This window comes from Pseudophryne corroboree, chromosome 11 (genome assembly GCF_028390025.1).
Source record: "Pseudophryne corroboree isolate aPseCor3 chromosome 11, aPseCor3.hap2, whole genome shotgun sequence".
NCBI classification, from domain to species: domain Eukaryota; kingdom Metazoa; phylum Chordata; class Amphibia; order Anura; family Myobatrachidae; genus Pseudophryne; species Pseudophryne corroboree.
In genome coordinates, this window is record NC_086454.1 from 63,765,671 (window position 1) to 63,780,803 (window position 15,133).

Here is a 15,133-nt window from a genome sequence, read left to right on the forward strand (position 1 = left end):
TAGTCTGTCACTTCCTTAAAGACAAGCATAGAACACATTTAGTGAAAATGAATACATTACTTTTACAGAGAAGGTCATGTTATTGGCCAGAAGTATTAAAAATCATTTTTGTTTGTGAGGTGGATGATGGTGGATTTGTTCACAAGTATCGGTTAAAATTAAATAAATGTTCCTAAAGCCAAGGATGGTTGAAAGTCGACTTACTATCTAGCTCGTGATTGTGAAAATGACACAATCTACAAGAACATAAAGAATTGACTTTGAAGTATAAGTAGTGGTGTTGGAAAGTTTGCTATATTGCATACCAGTGAGACGAGGTGGCCGAGTGGTTAAGGCGATGGACTGCTAATCCATTGTGCTCATCCTCGTCGTCACAATGCTTTTTAGGTAGAAGAGGCATTTTTACAAATACTGCTACTGACACACAAATGGCCAAAATAAACAAGTCAAATCAAGAAGTCTACTTTAAGATGGTAAACATGAGCAAGTGTCTTGATATTTGAACATGCAATGTCAATACTACTATCTAGAATTTATTTTGCAAATGCTTTATTCCCCATGATGGTGGATTAGCTCACAAGTATAGGTTAAAATGATTTATGTTTAGATAATTAAAGTCTATGACATTTCTTGGGCTTTGTTAAACTGATATGGGATGCAGTTAAAAAATTTTTACAGCAGAGCCCTTAATATAGGTTAAACCTTATTCCTGCATAATTTTCTTGTTTAAATTACACTGACAGCAAACTCTAAATGGTGATGTTTGTAATATTTGCTGAGATTTGAAATTACTGTAACTCATGTAACATAGTCTGTCACCTCATTAAAGACAAGCATAGAACACATTTAGTGAAAATTAATGCATTAATTTTACAGAGAAGGTCATGTTATTGGCCAGAAGTATTAAAAATCATTTTTGTTTGTGAGGTGGGTGATGGTGGATTTGTTCACAAGTTTCGGTTAAAATTAAATAAATGTTCCTAAAGCCAAGGATGGTTGAAAGTCGACTTGCTATCAAGCTCGTGATTGTGAAAATGACACAATCTACAAGAACATAAAGAATTGACTTTGAAGTATAACAAGTGGTGTTGGAAATTTTGCCAGGCTGCATACCAGTGAGACGAGGTGGCCGAGTGGTTAAGGCGATTGACTGCTAATCCATTGTGCTCTGCACGCATGGGTTCAAATCCCATCCTTGTCGTCACAATGCTCTTTAGGTAGAAGAGGAATTTTTACAAATACTGCTTCATAAACCAGCAAGTGAAGCTGACACAAAAATGGCCAAAATAAACAAGTCAAATCAAGAAGTCTACTTTAAGATGGTAAACATGAGCAAGTGTCTTGATATTTGAACATGCATTGTCAATACTACTATCTTAAATTTGTTTGGCAAATGCTTTATTTCCCCATGATGGTGGATTAACTCACAAGTATAGGTTAAAATAATTTATGTTTAGATAATAAAAAGTCTATGACATTTCTTGGGCTTTATTAAACTGATATGGGGTGCAGTTAAAATTTTTTACAGCAGAGCCCTTAATATAGGTTAAACCTTATTCCTGCATAATTTTCTTGTTTACATTACAGTGACAGCAAACTCTAAATGGTGATGTTTGTAATATTTGCAGAGATTTGAAATTACTGTAACTCATGTAACATAGTCTGTCACTTCCTTAAAGACAAGCATAGAACACATTTAGTGAAAATTAATACATTACTTTTACAGAGAAGGTCATGTTATTGGCCAGAAGTATTAAAAATCATTTTTGTTTGTGAGGTGGGTGATGGTGGATTTGTTCACAAGTTTCGGTTAAAATTAAATAAATGTTCCTAAAGCCAAGGATGGTTGAAAGTCGACTTGCTATCAAGCTCGTGATTGTGAAAATGACACAATCTACAAGAACATAAAGAATTGACTTTGAAGTATAACTAGTGGTGTTGGAATGTTTGCCATATTGAATACCAGTGAGACGAGGTGGCCGAGTGGTTAAGGCGATGGACTGCTAATCCATTGTGCTCGGCACGGATGGGTTCAAATCCCATCCTCGTCGTCACAATGCTTTTTAGGTAGAAGAGGCATTTTTACAAATACTGCTACTGACACACAAATGGCCAAAATAAACAAGTCAAATCAAGAAGTCTACTTTAAGATGGTAAACATGAGCAAGTGTCTTGATATTTGAACATGCAATGTCAATACTACTATCTAGAATTTATTTTGCAAATGCTTTATCCCCCATGATGGTGGATTAGCTCACAAGTATAGGTTAAAATGATTTATGTTTAGATAATTTAAAGTCTATGACATTTCTTGGGCTTTGTTAAACTGTTATGGGATGCAGTTAAAACATTTTTACAGCAGAGCCCTTAATATAGGTTAAACCTTATTCCTGCATAATTTTCTTGTTTACATTACAGTGACAGCAAACTCTAGATGGTGATGTTTGTAATATTTGCAGAGATTTGAAATTACTGTAACTCATGTAACATAGTCTGTCACTTCATTAAAGACAAGCATAGAACACATTTAGTGAAAATTAATACATTACTTTTACAGAGAAGGTCATGTTATTGGCCAGAAGTATTAAAAATCATTTTTGTTTGTGAAGTGGATGATGGTGGATTTGTTCACAAGTATCGGTTAAAATTAAATAAATGTTCCTAAAGCCAAGAATGGTTGAAAGTCGACTTACTATCAAGCTGGCGATTGTGAAAATGACACAATCTACAAGAACATAAAGAATTGACTTTGAAGTATAAGTAGTGGTGTTGGAAAGTTTGCTAAAGTGCATACCAGTGAGACGAGGTGGCCGAGTGGTTAAGGCGATGGACTGCTAATCCATTGTGCTCATCCTCGTCGTCACAATGCTTTTTAGGTAGAAGAGGCATTTTTACAAATACTGATACTGACACACAAATGGCCAAAATAAACAAGTCAAATCAAGAAGTCTACTTTAAGATGGTAAACATGAGCAAGTGTCTTGATATTTGAACATGCAATGTCAATACTACTATCTAGAATTAATTTTGCAAATGCTTTATTCCCCATGATGGTGGTTTAGCTCACAAGTATAGGTTAAAATGATTTATGTTTAGATAATTAAAGTCTATGACATTTCTTGGGCTTTGTTAAACTGATATGGGAAGCAGTTAAAAATTTTTTTACAGCAGAGCCCTTAATATAGGTTAAACCTTATTCCTGCATCATTTTCTTGTTTACATTACACTGACAGCAAACTCTAAATGGTGATGTTTGTAATATTTGCTGAGATTTGAAATTACTGTAACTCATGTAACATAGTCTGTCACCTCATTAAAGACAAGCATAGAACACATTTAGTGAAAATTAATACATTACTTTTACAGAGAAGGTCATGTTATTGGCCAGAAGTATTAAAAATCATTTTTGTTTGTGAGGTGGGTGATGGTGGATTTGTTCACAAGTTTCGGTTAAAATTAAATAAATGTTCCTAAAGCCAAGGATGGTTGAAAGTCGACTTGCTATCAAGCTCGTGATTGTGAAAATGACACAATCTACAAGAACATAAAGAATTGACTTTGAAGTATAACAAGTGGTGTTGGAAATTTTGCCAGACTGCATACCAGTGAGACGAGGTGGCCGAGTGGTTAAGGCGATAGACTGCTAATCCATTGTGCTCTGCACGCATAGGTTCAAATCCCATCCTTGTCGTCACAATGCTCTTTAGGTAGAAGAGGCATTTTTACAAATACTGCTTCATAAACCAGCAAGTGAAGCTGACACAAAAATGGCCAAAATAAACAAGTCAAATCAAGAAGTCTACTTTAAGATGGTAAACATGAGCAAGTGTCTTGATATTTGAACATGCATTGTCAATACTACTATCTTAAATTTGTTTGGCAAATGCTTTATTTCCCCATGATGGTGGATTAACTCACAAGTATAGGTTAAAATAATTTATGTTTAGATAATAAAAAGTCTATGACATTTCTTGGGCTTTATTAAACTGATATGGGGTGCAGTTAAAAATTTTTACAGCAGAGCCCTTAATATAGGTTAAACCTTATTCCTGCATAATTTTCTTGTTTACATTACAGTGACAGCAAACTCTAAATGGTGATGTTTGTAATATTTGCAGAGATTTGAAATTACTGTAACTCATGTAACATAGTCTGTCACTTCCTTAAAGACAAGCATAGAACACATTTAGTGAAAATGAATACATTACTTTTACAGAGAAGGTCATGTTATTGGCCAGAAGTATTAAAAATCATTTTTGTTTGTGAGGTGGGTGATGGTGGATTTGTTCACAAGTTTCGGTTAAAATTAAATAAATGTTCCTAAAGCCAAGGATGGTTGAAAGTCGACTTGCTATCAAGCTCGTGATTGTGAAAATGACACAATCTACAAGAACATAAAGAATTGACTTTGAAGTATAACAAGTGGTGTTGGAATGTTTGCCATATTGAATACCAGTGAGACGAGGTGGCCGAGTGGTTAAGGCGATGGACTGCTAATCCATTGTGCTCTGCACGCATAGGTTCAAATCCCATCCTTGTCGTCACAATGCTCTTTAGGTAGAAGAGGCATTTTTACAAATACTGCTTCATAAACCAGCAAGTGAAGCTGACACAAAAATGGCCAAAATAAACAAGTCAAATCAAGAAGTCTACTTTAAGATGGTAAACATGAGCAAGTGTCTTGATATTTGAACATGCATTGTCATTACTACTATCTTAAATTTGTTTGGCAAATGCTTTATATCCCCATGATGGTGGATTAACTAACAGGTATAGGTTAAAATAATTTATGTTTAGATAATAAAAAGTCTATGACATTTCTTGGGCTTTATTAAACTGATATGGGGTGCAGTTAAAAATTTTTTACAGCAGAGCCCTTAATATAGGTTAAACCTTATTCCTGCATAATTATCTTGTTTACATTACAGTGACAGCAAACTCTAAATGGTGATGTTTGTAATATTTGCAGAGATTTGAAATTACTGTAACTCATGTAACATAGTCTGTCACCTCATTAAAGACAAGCATAGAACACATTTAGTGAAAATTAATACATTACTTTTACAGAGAAGGTCATGTTATTGGCCAGAAGTATTAAAAATCATTTTTGTTTGTGAGGTGGGTGATGGTGTATTTGTTTACAAGTTTCGGTTAAAATTAAATAAATATTCCTAAAGCAAAGGATGGTTGAAAGTCGACTTGCTATCAAGCTCGTGATTGTGAAAATGACACAATCTACAAGAACATAAAGAATTGACTTTGAAGTATAACAAGTGGTGTTGGAAATTTTGCCAGACTGCATACCAGTGAGAAGAGGTGGCCGAGTGGTTAAGGCGATGGACTGCTAATCCATTGTGCTCGGCACGGATGGGTTCAAATCCCATCCTCGTCGTCACAATGCTTTTTAGGTAGAAGAGGCATTTTTACAAATACTGCTACTGACACACAAATGGCCAAAATAAACAAGTCAAATCAAGAAGTCTACTTTAAGATGGTAAACATGAGCAAGTGTCTTGATATTTGAACATGCAATGTCAATACTACTATCTAGAATTTATTTTGCAAATGCTTTATCCCCCATGATGGTGGATTAGCTCACAAGTATAGGTTAAAATGATTTATGTTTAGATAATTTAAAGTCTATGACATTTCTTGGGCTTTGTTAAACTGTTATGGGATGCAGTTAAAACATTTTTACAGCAGAGCCCTTAATATAGGTTAAACCTTATTCCTGCATAATTTTCTTGTTTACATTACAGTGACAGCAAACTCTAGATGGTGATGTTTGTAATATTTGCAGAGATTTGAAATTACTGTAACTCATGTAACATAGTCTGTCACTTCATTAAAGACAAGCATAGAACACATTTAGTGAAAATTAATACATTACTTTTACAGAGAAGGTCATGTTATTGGCCAGAAGTATTAAAAATCATTTTTGTTTGTGAAGTGGATGATGGTGGATTTGTTCACAAGTATCGGTTAAAATTAAATAAATGTTCCTAAAGCCAAGAATGGTTGAAAGTCGACTTACTATCAAGCTGGCGATTGTGAAAATGACACAATCTACAAGAACATAAAGAATTGACTTTGAAGTATAAGTAGTGGTGTTGGAAAGTTTGCTAAAGTGCATACCAGTGAGACGAGGTGGCCGAGTGGTTAAGGCGATGGACTGCTAATCCATTGTGCTCATCCTCGTCGTCACAATGCTTTTTAGGTAGAAGAGGCATTTTTACAAATACTGATACTGACACACAAATGGCCAAAATAAACAAGTCAAATCAAGAAGTCTACTTTAAGATGGTAAACATGAGCAAGTGTCTTGATATTTGAACATGCAATGTCAATACTACTATCTAGAATTAATTTTGCAAATGCTTTATTCCCCATGATGGTGGTTTAGCTCACAAGTATAGGTTAAAATGATTTATGTTTAGATAATTAAAGTCTATGACATTTCTTGGGCTTTGTTAAACTGATATGGGAAGCAGTTAAAAAATTTTTACAGCAGAGCCCTTAATATAGGTTAAACCTTATTCCTGCATCATTTTCTTGTTTACATTACACTGACAGCAAACTCTAAATGGTGATGTTTGTAATATTTGCTGAGATTTGAAATTACTGTAACTCATGTAACATAGTCTGTCACCTCATTAAAGACAAGCATAGAACACATTTAGTGAAAATTAATACATTACTTTTACAGAGAAGGTCATGTTATTGGCCAGAAGTATTAAAAATCATTTTTGTTTGTGAGGTGGGTGATGGTGGATTTGTTCACAAGTTTCGGTTAAAATTAAATAAATGTTCCTAAAGCCAAGGATGGTTGAAAGTCGACTTGCTATCAAGCTCGTGATTGTGAAAATGACACAATCTACAAGAACATAAAGAATTGACTTTGAAGTATAACAAGTGGTGTTGGAAATTTTGCCAGACTGCATACCAGTGAGACGAGGTGGCCGAGTGGTTAAGGCGATAGACTGCTAATCCATTGTGCTCTGCACGCATAGGTTCAAATCCCATCCTTGTCGTCACAATGCTCTTTAGGTAGAAGAGGCATTTTTACAAATACTGCTTCATAAACCAGCAAGTGAAGCTGACACAAAAATGGCCAAAATAAACAAGTCAAATCAAGAAGTCTACTTTAAGATGGTAAACATGAGCAAGTGTCTTGATATTTGAACATGCATTGTCAATACTACTATCTTAAATTTGTTTGGCAAATGCTTTATTTCCCCATGATGGTGGATTAACTCACAAGTATAGGTTAAAATAATTTATGTTTAGATAATAAAAAGTCTATGACATTTCTTGGGCTTTATTAAACTGATATGGGGTGCAGTTAAAAATTTTTACAGCAGAGCCCTTAATATAGGTTAAACCTTATTCCTGCATAATTTTCTTGTTTACATTACAGTGACAGCAAACTCTAAATGGTGATGTTTGTAATATTTGCAGAGATTTGAAATTACTGTAACTCATGTAACATAGTCTGTCACTTCCTTAAAGACAAGCATAGAACACATTTAGTGAAAATGAATACATTACTTTTACAGAGAAGGTCATGTTATTGGCCAGAAGTATTAAAAATCATTTTTGTTTGTGAGGTGGGTGATGGTGGATTTGTTCACAAGTTTCGGTTAAAATTAAATAAATGTTCCTAAAGCCAAGGATGGTTGAAAGTCGACTTGCTATCAAGCTCGTGATTGTGAAAATGACACAATCTACAAGAACATAAAGAATTGACTTTGAAGTATAACAAGTGGTGTTGGAATGTTTGCCATATTGAATACCAGTGAGACGAGGTGGCCGAGTGGTTAAGGCGATGGACTGCTAATCCATTGTGCTCTGCACGCATAGGTTCAAATCCCATCCTTGTCGTCACAATGCTCTTTAGGTAGAAGAGGCATTTTTACAAATACTGCTTCATAAACCAGCAAGTGAAGCTGACACAAAAATGGCCAAAATAAACAAGTCAAATCAAGAAGTCTACTTTAAGATGGTAAACATGAGCAAGTGTCTTGATATTTGAACATGCATTGTCATTACTACTATCTTAAATTTGTTTGGCAAATGCTTTATTTCCCCATGATGGTGGATTAACTAACAGGTATAGGTTAAAATAATTTATGTTTAGATAATAAAAAGTCTATGACATTTCTTGGGCTTTATTAAACTGATATGGGGTGCAGTTAAAAATTTTTTACAGCAGAGCCCTTAATATAGGTTAAACCTTATTCCTGCATAATTATCTTGTTTACATTACAGTGACAGCAAACTCTAAATGGTGATGTTTGTAATATTTGCAGAGATTTGAAATTACTGTAACTCATGTAACATAGTCTGTCACCTCATTAAAGACAAGCATAGAACACATTTAGTGAAAATTAATACATTACTTTTACAGAGAAGGTCATGTTATTGGCCAGAAGTATTAAAAATCATTTTTGTTTGTGAGGTGGGTGATGGTGTATTTGTTTACAAGTTTCGGTTAAAATTAAATAAATATTCCTAAAGCCAAGGATGGTTGAAAGTCGACTTGCTATCAAGCTCGTGATTGTGAAAATGACACAATCTACAAGAACATAAAGAATTGACTTTGAAGTATAACAAGTGGTGTTGGAAATTTTGCCAGACTGCATACCAGTGAGAAGAGGTGGCCAAGTGGTTAAGGCGATGGACTGCTAATCCATTGTGCTCTGCACGCATGGGTTCAAATCCCATCCTTGTCGTCACAATGCTCTTTAGGTAGAAGAGGCATTTTTACAAATACTGCTTCATGAACCAGCAAGTGAAGCTGACACAAAAATGGCCAAAATAAACAAGTCATATCAAGAAGTCTACTTTAAGATGGTAAACATGAGCAAGTGTCTTGATATTTGAACATGCAATGTCAATACTACTATCTAGAATTAATTTTGCAAATGCTTTATTCCCCATGATGGTGGTTTAGCTCACAAGTATAGGTTAAAATGATTTATGTTTAGATAATTAAAGTCTATGACATTTCTTGGGCTTTGTTAAACTGATATGGGATGCAGTTAAAATTTTTTTACAGCAGAGCCCTTAATATAGGTTAAACCTTATTCCTGCATAATTTTCTTGTTTACATTACACTGACAGCAAACTCTAAATGGTGATGTTTGTAATATTTGCTGAGATTTGAAATTACTGTAACTCATGTAACATAGTCTGTCACCTCATTAAAGACAAGCATAGAACACATTTAGTGAAAATTAATACATTACTTTTACAGAGAAGGTCATGTTATTGGCCAGAAGTATTAAAAATCATTTTTGTTTGTGAGGTGGGTGATGGTGGATTTGTTCACAAGTTTCGGTTAAAATTAAATAAATGTTCCTAAAGCCAAGGATGGTTGAAAGTCGACTTGCTATCAAGCTCGTGATTGTGAAAATGACACAATCTACAAGAACATAAAGAATTGACTTTGAAGTATAAGTAGTGGTGTTGGAAAGTTTGCTAAAGTGCATACCAGTGAGACGAGGTGGCCGAGTGGTTAAGGCGATGGACTGCTAATCCATTGTGCTCATCCTCGTCGTCACAATGCTTTTTAGGTAGAAGAGGCATTTTTACAAATACTGCTACTGACACACAAATGGCCAAAATAAACAAGTCAAATCAAGAAGTCTACTTTAAGATGGTAAACATGAGCAAGTGTCTTGATATTTGAACATGCAATGTCAATACTACTATCTAGAATTAATTTTGCAAATGCTTTATTCCCCATGATGGTGGTTTAGCTCACAAGTATAGGTTAAAATGATTTATGTTTAGATAATTAAAGTCTATGACATTTCTTGGGCTTTGTTAAACTGATATGGGATGCAGTTAAAAATTTTTTACAGCAGAGCCCTTAATATAGGTTAAACCTTATTCCTGCATCATTTTCTTGTTTACATTACACTGACAGCAAACTCTAAATGGTGATGTTTGTAATATTTGCTGAGATTTGAAATTACTGTAACTCATGTAACATAGTCTGTCACCTCATTAAAGACAAGCATAGAACACATTTAGTGAAAATTAATACATTACTTTTACAGAGAAGGTCATGTTATTGGCCAGAAGTATTAAAAATAATTTTTGTTTGTGAGGTGGGTGATGGTGGATTTGTTCACAAGTTTCGGTTAAAATTAAATAAATGTTCCTAAAGCCAAGGATGGTTGAAAGTCGACTTGCTATCAAGCTCGTGATTGTGAAAATGACACAATCTACAAGAACATAAAGAATTGACTTTGAAGTATAACAAGTGGTGTTGGAAATTTTGCCAGACTGCATACCAGTGAGACGAGGTGGCCGAGTGGTTAAGGCGATGGACTGCTAATCCATTGTGCTCTGCACGCATAGGTTCAAATCCCATCCTTGTCGTCACAATGCTCTTTAGGTAGAAGAGGCATTTTTACAAATACTGCTTCATAAACCAGCAAGTGAAGCTGACACAAAAATGGCCAAAATAAACAAGTCAAATCAAGAAGTCTACTTTAAGATGGTAAACATGAGCAAGTGTCTTGATATTTGAACATGCATTGTCATTACTACTATCTTAAATTTGTTTGGCAAATGCTTTATTTCCCCATGATGGTGGATTAACTAACAGGTATAGGTTAAAATAATTTATGTTTAGATAATAAAAAGTCTATGACATTTCTTGGGCTTTATTAAACTGATATGGGGTGCAGTTAAAAATTTTTTACAGCAGAGCCCTTAATATAGGTTAAACCTTATTCCTGCATAATTATCTTGTTTACATTACAGTGACAGCAAACTCTAAATGGTGATGTTTGTAATATTTGCAGAGATTTGAAATTACTGTAACTCATGTAACATAGTCTGTCACCTCATTAAAGACAAGCATAGAACACATTTAGTGAAAATTAATACATTACTTTTACAGAGAAGGTCATGTTGTTGGCCAGAAGTATTAAAAATCATTTTTGTTTGTGAGGTGGGTGATGGTGGATTTGTTCACAAGTTTCGGTTAAAATTAAATAAATATTCCTAAAGCCAAGGATGGTTGAAAGTCGACTTGCTATCAAGCTCGTGATTGTGAAAATGACACAATCTACAAGAACATAAAGAATTGACTTTGAAGTATAACAAGTGGTGTTGGAAATTTTGCCAGACTGCATACCAGTGAGAAGAGGTGGCCGAGTGGTTAAGGCGATGGACTGCTAATCCATTGTGCTCTGCACGCATGGGTTCAAATCCCATCCTTGTCGTCACAATGCTCTTTAGGTAGAAGAGGCATTTTTACAAATACTGCTTCATGAACCAGCAAGTGAAGCTGACACAAAAATGGCCAAAATAAACAAGTCATATCAAGAAGTCTACTTTAAGATGGTAAACATGAGCAAGTGTCTTGATATTTGAACATGCATTGTCAATACTACTATCTTAAATTTGTTTGGCAAATGCTTTATTTCCCCATGATGGTGGATTAACTCACAAGTATAGGTTAAAATAATTTATGTTTAGATAATAAAAAGTCTATGACATTTCTTGGGCTTTATTAAACTGATATGGGGTGCAGTTAAAAATTTTTACAGCAGAGCCCTTAATATAGGTTAAACCTTATTCCTGCATAATTTTCTTGTTTACATTACAGTGACAGCAAACTCTAAATGGTGATGTTTGTAATATTTGCAGAGATTTGAAATTACTGTAACTCATGTAACATAGTCTGTCACTTCCTTAAAGACAAGCATAGAACACATTTAGTGAAAATTAATACATTACTTTTACAGAGAAGGTCATGTTATTGGCCAGAAGTATTAAAAATCATTTTTGTTTGTGAGGTGGGTGATGGTGGATTTGTTCACAAGTTTCGGTTAAAATTAAATAAATGTTCCTAAAGCCAAGGATGGTTGAAAGTCGACTTGCTATCAAGCTCGTGATTGTGAAAATGACACAATCTACAAGGACATAAAGAATTGACTTTGAAGTATAACTAGTGGTGTTGGAATGTTTGCCATATTGCATACCAGTGAGACGAGGTGGCCGAGTGGTTAAGGCGATGGACTGCTAATCCATTGTGCTCATCCTCGTCGTCACAATGCTTTTTAGGTAGAAGAGGCATTTTTACAAATACTGCTACTGACACACAAATGGCCAAAATAAACAAGTCAAATTAAGAAGTCTACTTTAAGATGGTAAACATGAGCAAGTGTCTTGATATTTGAACATGCAATGTCAATACTACTATCTAGAATTAATTTTGCAAATGCTTTATTCCCCATGATGGTGGTTTAGCTCACAAGTATAGGTTAAAATGATTTATGTTTAGATAATTAAAGTCTATGACATTTCTTGGGCTTTGTTAAACTGATATGGGATGCAGTTAAAAAATTTTTACAGCAGAGCCCTTAATATAGGTTAAACCTTATTCCTGCATAATTTTCTTGTTTACATTACACTGACAGCAAACTCTAAATGGTGATGTTTGTAATATTTGCTGAGATTTGAAATTACTGTAACTCATGTAACATAGTCTGTCACCTCATTAAAGACAAGCATAGAACACATTTAGTGAAAATTAATACATTACTTTTACAGAGAAGGTCATGTTATTGGCCAGAAGTATTAAAAATAATTTTTGTTTGTGAGGTGGGTGATGGTGGATTTGTTCACAAGTTTCGGTTAAAATTAAATAAATGTTCCTAAAGCCAAGGATGGTTGAAAGTCGACTTGCTATCAAGCTCGTGATTGTGAAAATGACACAATCTACAAGAACATAAAGAATTGACTTTGAAGTATAACAAGTGGTGTTGGAAATTTTGCCAGACTGCATACCAGTGAGACGAGGTGGCCGAGTGGTTAAGGCGATGGACTGCTAATCCATTGTGCTCTGCACACATAGGTTCAAATCCCATCCTTGTCGTCACAATGCTCTTTAGGTAGAAGAGGCATTTTTACAAATACTGCTTCATAAACCAGCAAGTGAAGCTGACACAAAAATGGCCAAAATAAACAAGTCAAATCAAGAAGTCTACTTTAAGATGGTAAACATGAGCAAGTGTCTTGATATTTGAACATGCATTGTCAATACTACTATCTTAAATTTGTTTGGCAAATGCTTTATTTCCCCATGATGGTGGATTAACTAACAGCTATAGGTTAAAATAATTTATGTTTAGATAATAAAAAGTCTATGACATTTCTTGGGCTTTATTAAACTGATATGGGGTGCAGTTAAAATTTTTTTACAGCAGAGCCCTTAATATAGGTTAAACCTTATTCCTGCATAATTATTTGTTTACATTACAGTGACAGCAAACTCTAAATGGTGATGTTTGTAATATTTGCAGAGATTTGAAATTACTGTAACTCATGTAACATAGTCTGTCACCTCATTAAAGACAAGCATAGAACACATTTAGTGAAAATTGATACATTACTTTTACAGAGAAGGTCATGTTATTGGCCAGACGTATTAAAAATCATTTTTGTTTGTGAGGTGGGTGATGGTGGATTTGTTCACAAGTTTCGGTTAAAATTAAATAAATATTCCTAAAGCCAAGGATGGTTGAAAGTCGACTTGCTATCAAGCTCGTGATTGTGAAAATGACACAATCTACAAGAACAAAAAGAATTGACTTTGAAGTATAACAAGTGGTGTTGGAAATTTTGCCAGACTGCATACCAGTGAGAAGAGGTGGCCGAGTGGTTAAGGCGATGGACTGCTAATCCATTGTGCTCTGCATGCATGGGTTCAAATCCCATCCTTGTCGTCACAATGCTCTTTAGGTAGAAGAGGCATTTTTACAAATACTGCTTCATGAACCAGCAAGTGAAGCTGACACTAAAATGGCCAAAATAAACAAGTCAAATCAAGAAGTCTACTTTAAGATGGTAAACATGAGCAAGTGTCTTGATATTTGAACATGCATTGTCAATACTACTATCTTAAATTTGTTTGGCAAATGCTTTATTTCCCCATGATGGTGGATTAACTCACAAGTATAGGTTAAAATAATTTATGTTTAGATAATAAAAAGTCTATGACATTTCTTGGGCTTTATTAAACTGATATGGGGTGCAGTTAAATTTTTTTACAGCAGAGCCCTTAATATAGGTTAAACCTTATTCCTGCATAATTTTCTTGTTTACATTACAGTGACAGCAAACTCTAAATGGTGATGTTTGTAATATTTGCAGAGATTTGAAATTACTGTAACTCATGTAACATAGTCTGTCACTTCCTTAAAGACAAGCATAGAACACATTTAGTGAAAATTAATACATTACTTTTACAGAGAAGGTCATGTTATTGGCCAGAAGTATTAAAAATCATTTTTGTATGTGAGGTGGGTGATGGTGGATTTGTTCACAAGTTTCGGTTAAAATTAAATAAATGTTCCTAAAGCCAAGGATGGTTGAAAGTCGACTTGCTATCAAGCTCGTGATTGTGAAAATGACACAATCTACAAGAACATAAAGAATTGACTTTGAAGTATAACTAGTGGTGTTGGAATGTTTGCCATATTGCATACCAGTGAGACGAGGTGGCCGAGTGGTTTAGGCGATGGACTGCTAATCCATTGTGCTCTGCACGCATGGGTTCAAATCCCATCCTCGTCGTCACAATGCTTTTTAGGTAGAAGAGGCATTTTTTCAAATACTGCTGCTGACACACAAATGGCCAAAATAAACAAGTCAAATCAAGAAGTCTACTTTAAGATGGTAAACATGAGCAAGTGTCTTGATATTTGAACATGCAATGTCAATACTACTATCTAGAATTTATTTTGCAAATGCTTTATCCCCCATGATGGTGGATTAGCTCACAAGTATAGGTTAAAATGATTTATGTTTAGATAATTTAAAGTCTATGACATTTCTTGGGCTTTGTTAAACTGATATGGGATGCAGTAAAAACATTTTTACAGCAGAGCCCTTAATATAGGTTAAACCTTATTCCTGCATAATTTTCTTGTTTACATTACAGTGACAGCAAACTCTAAATGGTGATGTTTGTAATATTTGCAGAGATTTGAAATTACTGTAACTCATGTAACATAGTCTGTCACTTCCTTAAAGACAAGCATAGAACACATTTAGTGAAATTAATACATTACTTTTACAGAGAAGGTCATGTTATTGGCCAGAAGTATTA

The 15,133-nt window shown here is 34.5% G+C and overlaps 13 non-coding genes across 13 annotated transcripts; all 13 read left to right on the forward strand.

Moving 5' to 3' along the window:
* The first annotated feature begins 1,119 nt into the window (after positions 1–1,119).
* On the forward strand, positions 1,120–1,201 carry TRNAS-GCU (transfer RNA serine (anticodon GCU)). The gene has a single exon. It is a non-coding gene; the product is annotated as a tRNA-Ser (tRNA).
* A 768-nt stretch (positions 1,202–1,969) lies between these two features.
* On the forward strand, positions 1,970–2,051 carry TRNAS-GCU (transfer RNA serine (anticodon GCU)). Its single transcript has one exon. It is a non-coding gene; the product is annotated as a tRNA-Ser (tRNA).
* A 1,558-nt stretch (positions 2,052–3,609) lies between these two features.
* TRNAS-GCU (transfer RNA serine (anticodon GCU)) lies at positions 3,610–3,691 on the forward strand. Its single transcript has one exon. It is a non-coding gene; the product is annotated as a tRNA-Ser (tRNA).
* A 768-nt stretch (positions 3,692–4,459) lies between these two features.
* TRNAS-GCU (transfer RNA serine (anticodon GCU)) lies at positions 4,460–4,541 on the forward strand. The gene has a single exon. It is a non-coding gene; the product is annotated as a tRNA-Ser (tRNA).
* Positions 4,542–5,310: 769 nt separating this feature from the next.
* On the forward strand, positions 5,311–5,392 carry TRNAS-GCU (transfer RNA serine (anticodon GCU)). Its single transcript has one exon. It is a non-coding gene; the product is annotated as a tRNA-Ser (tRNA).
* Positions 5,393–6,949: 1,557 nt separating this feature from the next.
* On the forward strand, positions 6,950–7,031 carry TRNAS-GCU (transfer RNA serine (anticodon GCU)). The gene has a single exon. It is a non-coding gene; the product is annotated as a tRNA-Ser (tRNA).
* Positions 7,032–7,799: 768 nt separating this feature from the next.
* TRNAS-GCU (transfer RNA serine (anticodon GCU)) lies at positions 7,800–7,881 on the forward strand. The gene has a single exon. It is a non-coding gene; the product is annotated as a tRNA-Ser (tRNA).
* Positions 7,882–8,650: 769 nt separating this feature from the next.
* TRNAS-GCU (transfer RNA serine (anticodon GCU)) lies at positions 8,651–8,732 on the forward strand. The gene has a single exon. It is a non-coding gene; the product is annotated as a tRNA-Ser (tRNA).
* A 1,575-nt stretch (positions 8,733–10,307) lies between these two features.
* TRNAS-GCU (transfer RNA serine (anticodon GCU)) lies at positions 10,308–10,389 on the forward strand. The gene has a single exon. It is a non-coding gene; the product is annotated as a tRNA-Ser (tRNA).
* A 769-nt stretch (positions 10,390–11,158) lies between these two features.
* On the forward strand, positions 11,159–11,240 carry TRNAS-GCU (transfer RNA serine (anticodon GCU)). Its single transcript has one exon. It is a non-coding gene; the product is annotated as a tRNA-Ser (tRNA).
* A 1,576-nt stretch (positions 11,241–12,816) lies between these two features.
* On the forward strand, positions 12,817–12,898 carry TRNAS-GCU (transfer RNA serine (anticodon GCU)). The gene has a single exon. It is a non-coding gene; the product is annotated as a tRNA-Ser (tRNA).
* A 768-nt stretch (positions 12,899–13,666) lies between these two features.
* Positions 13,667–13,748, forward strand: TRNAS-GCU (transfer RNA serine (anticodon GCU)). Its single transcript has one exon. It is a non-coding gene; the product is annotated as a tRNA-Ser (tRNA).
* Positions 13,749–14,516: 768 nt separating this feature from the next.
* TRNAS-GCU (transfer RNA serine (anticodon GCU)) lies at positions 14,517–14,598 on the forward strand. Its single transcript has one exon. It is a non-coding gene; the product is annotated as a tRNA-Ser (tRNA).
* Positions 14,599–15,133: the final 535 nt, after the last annotated feature.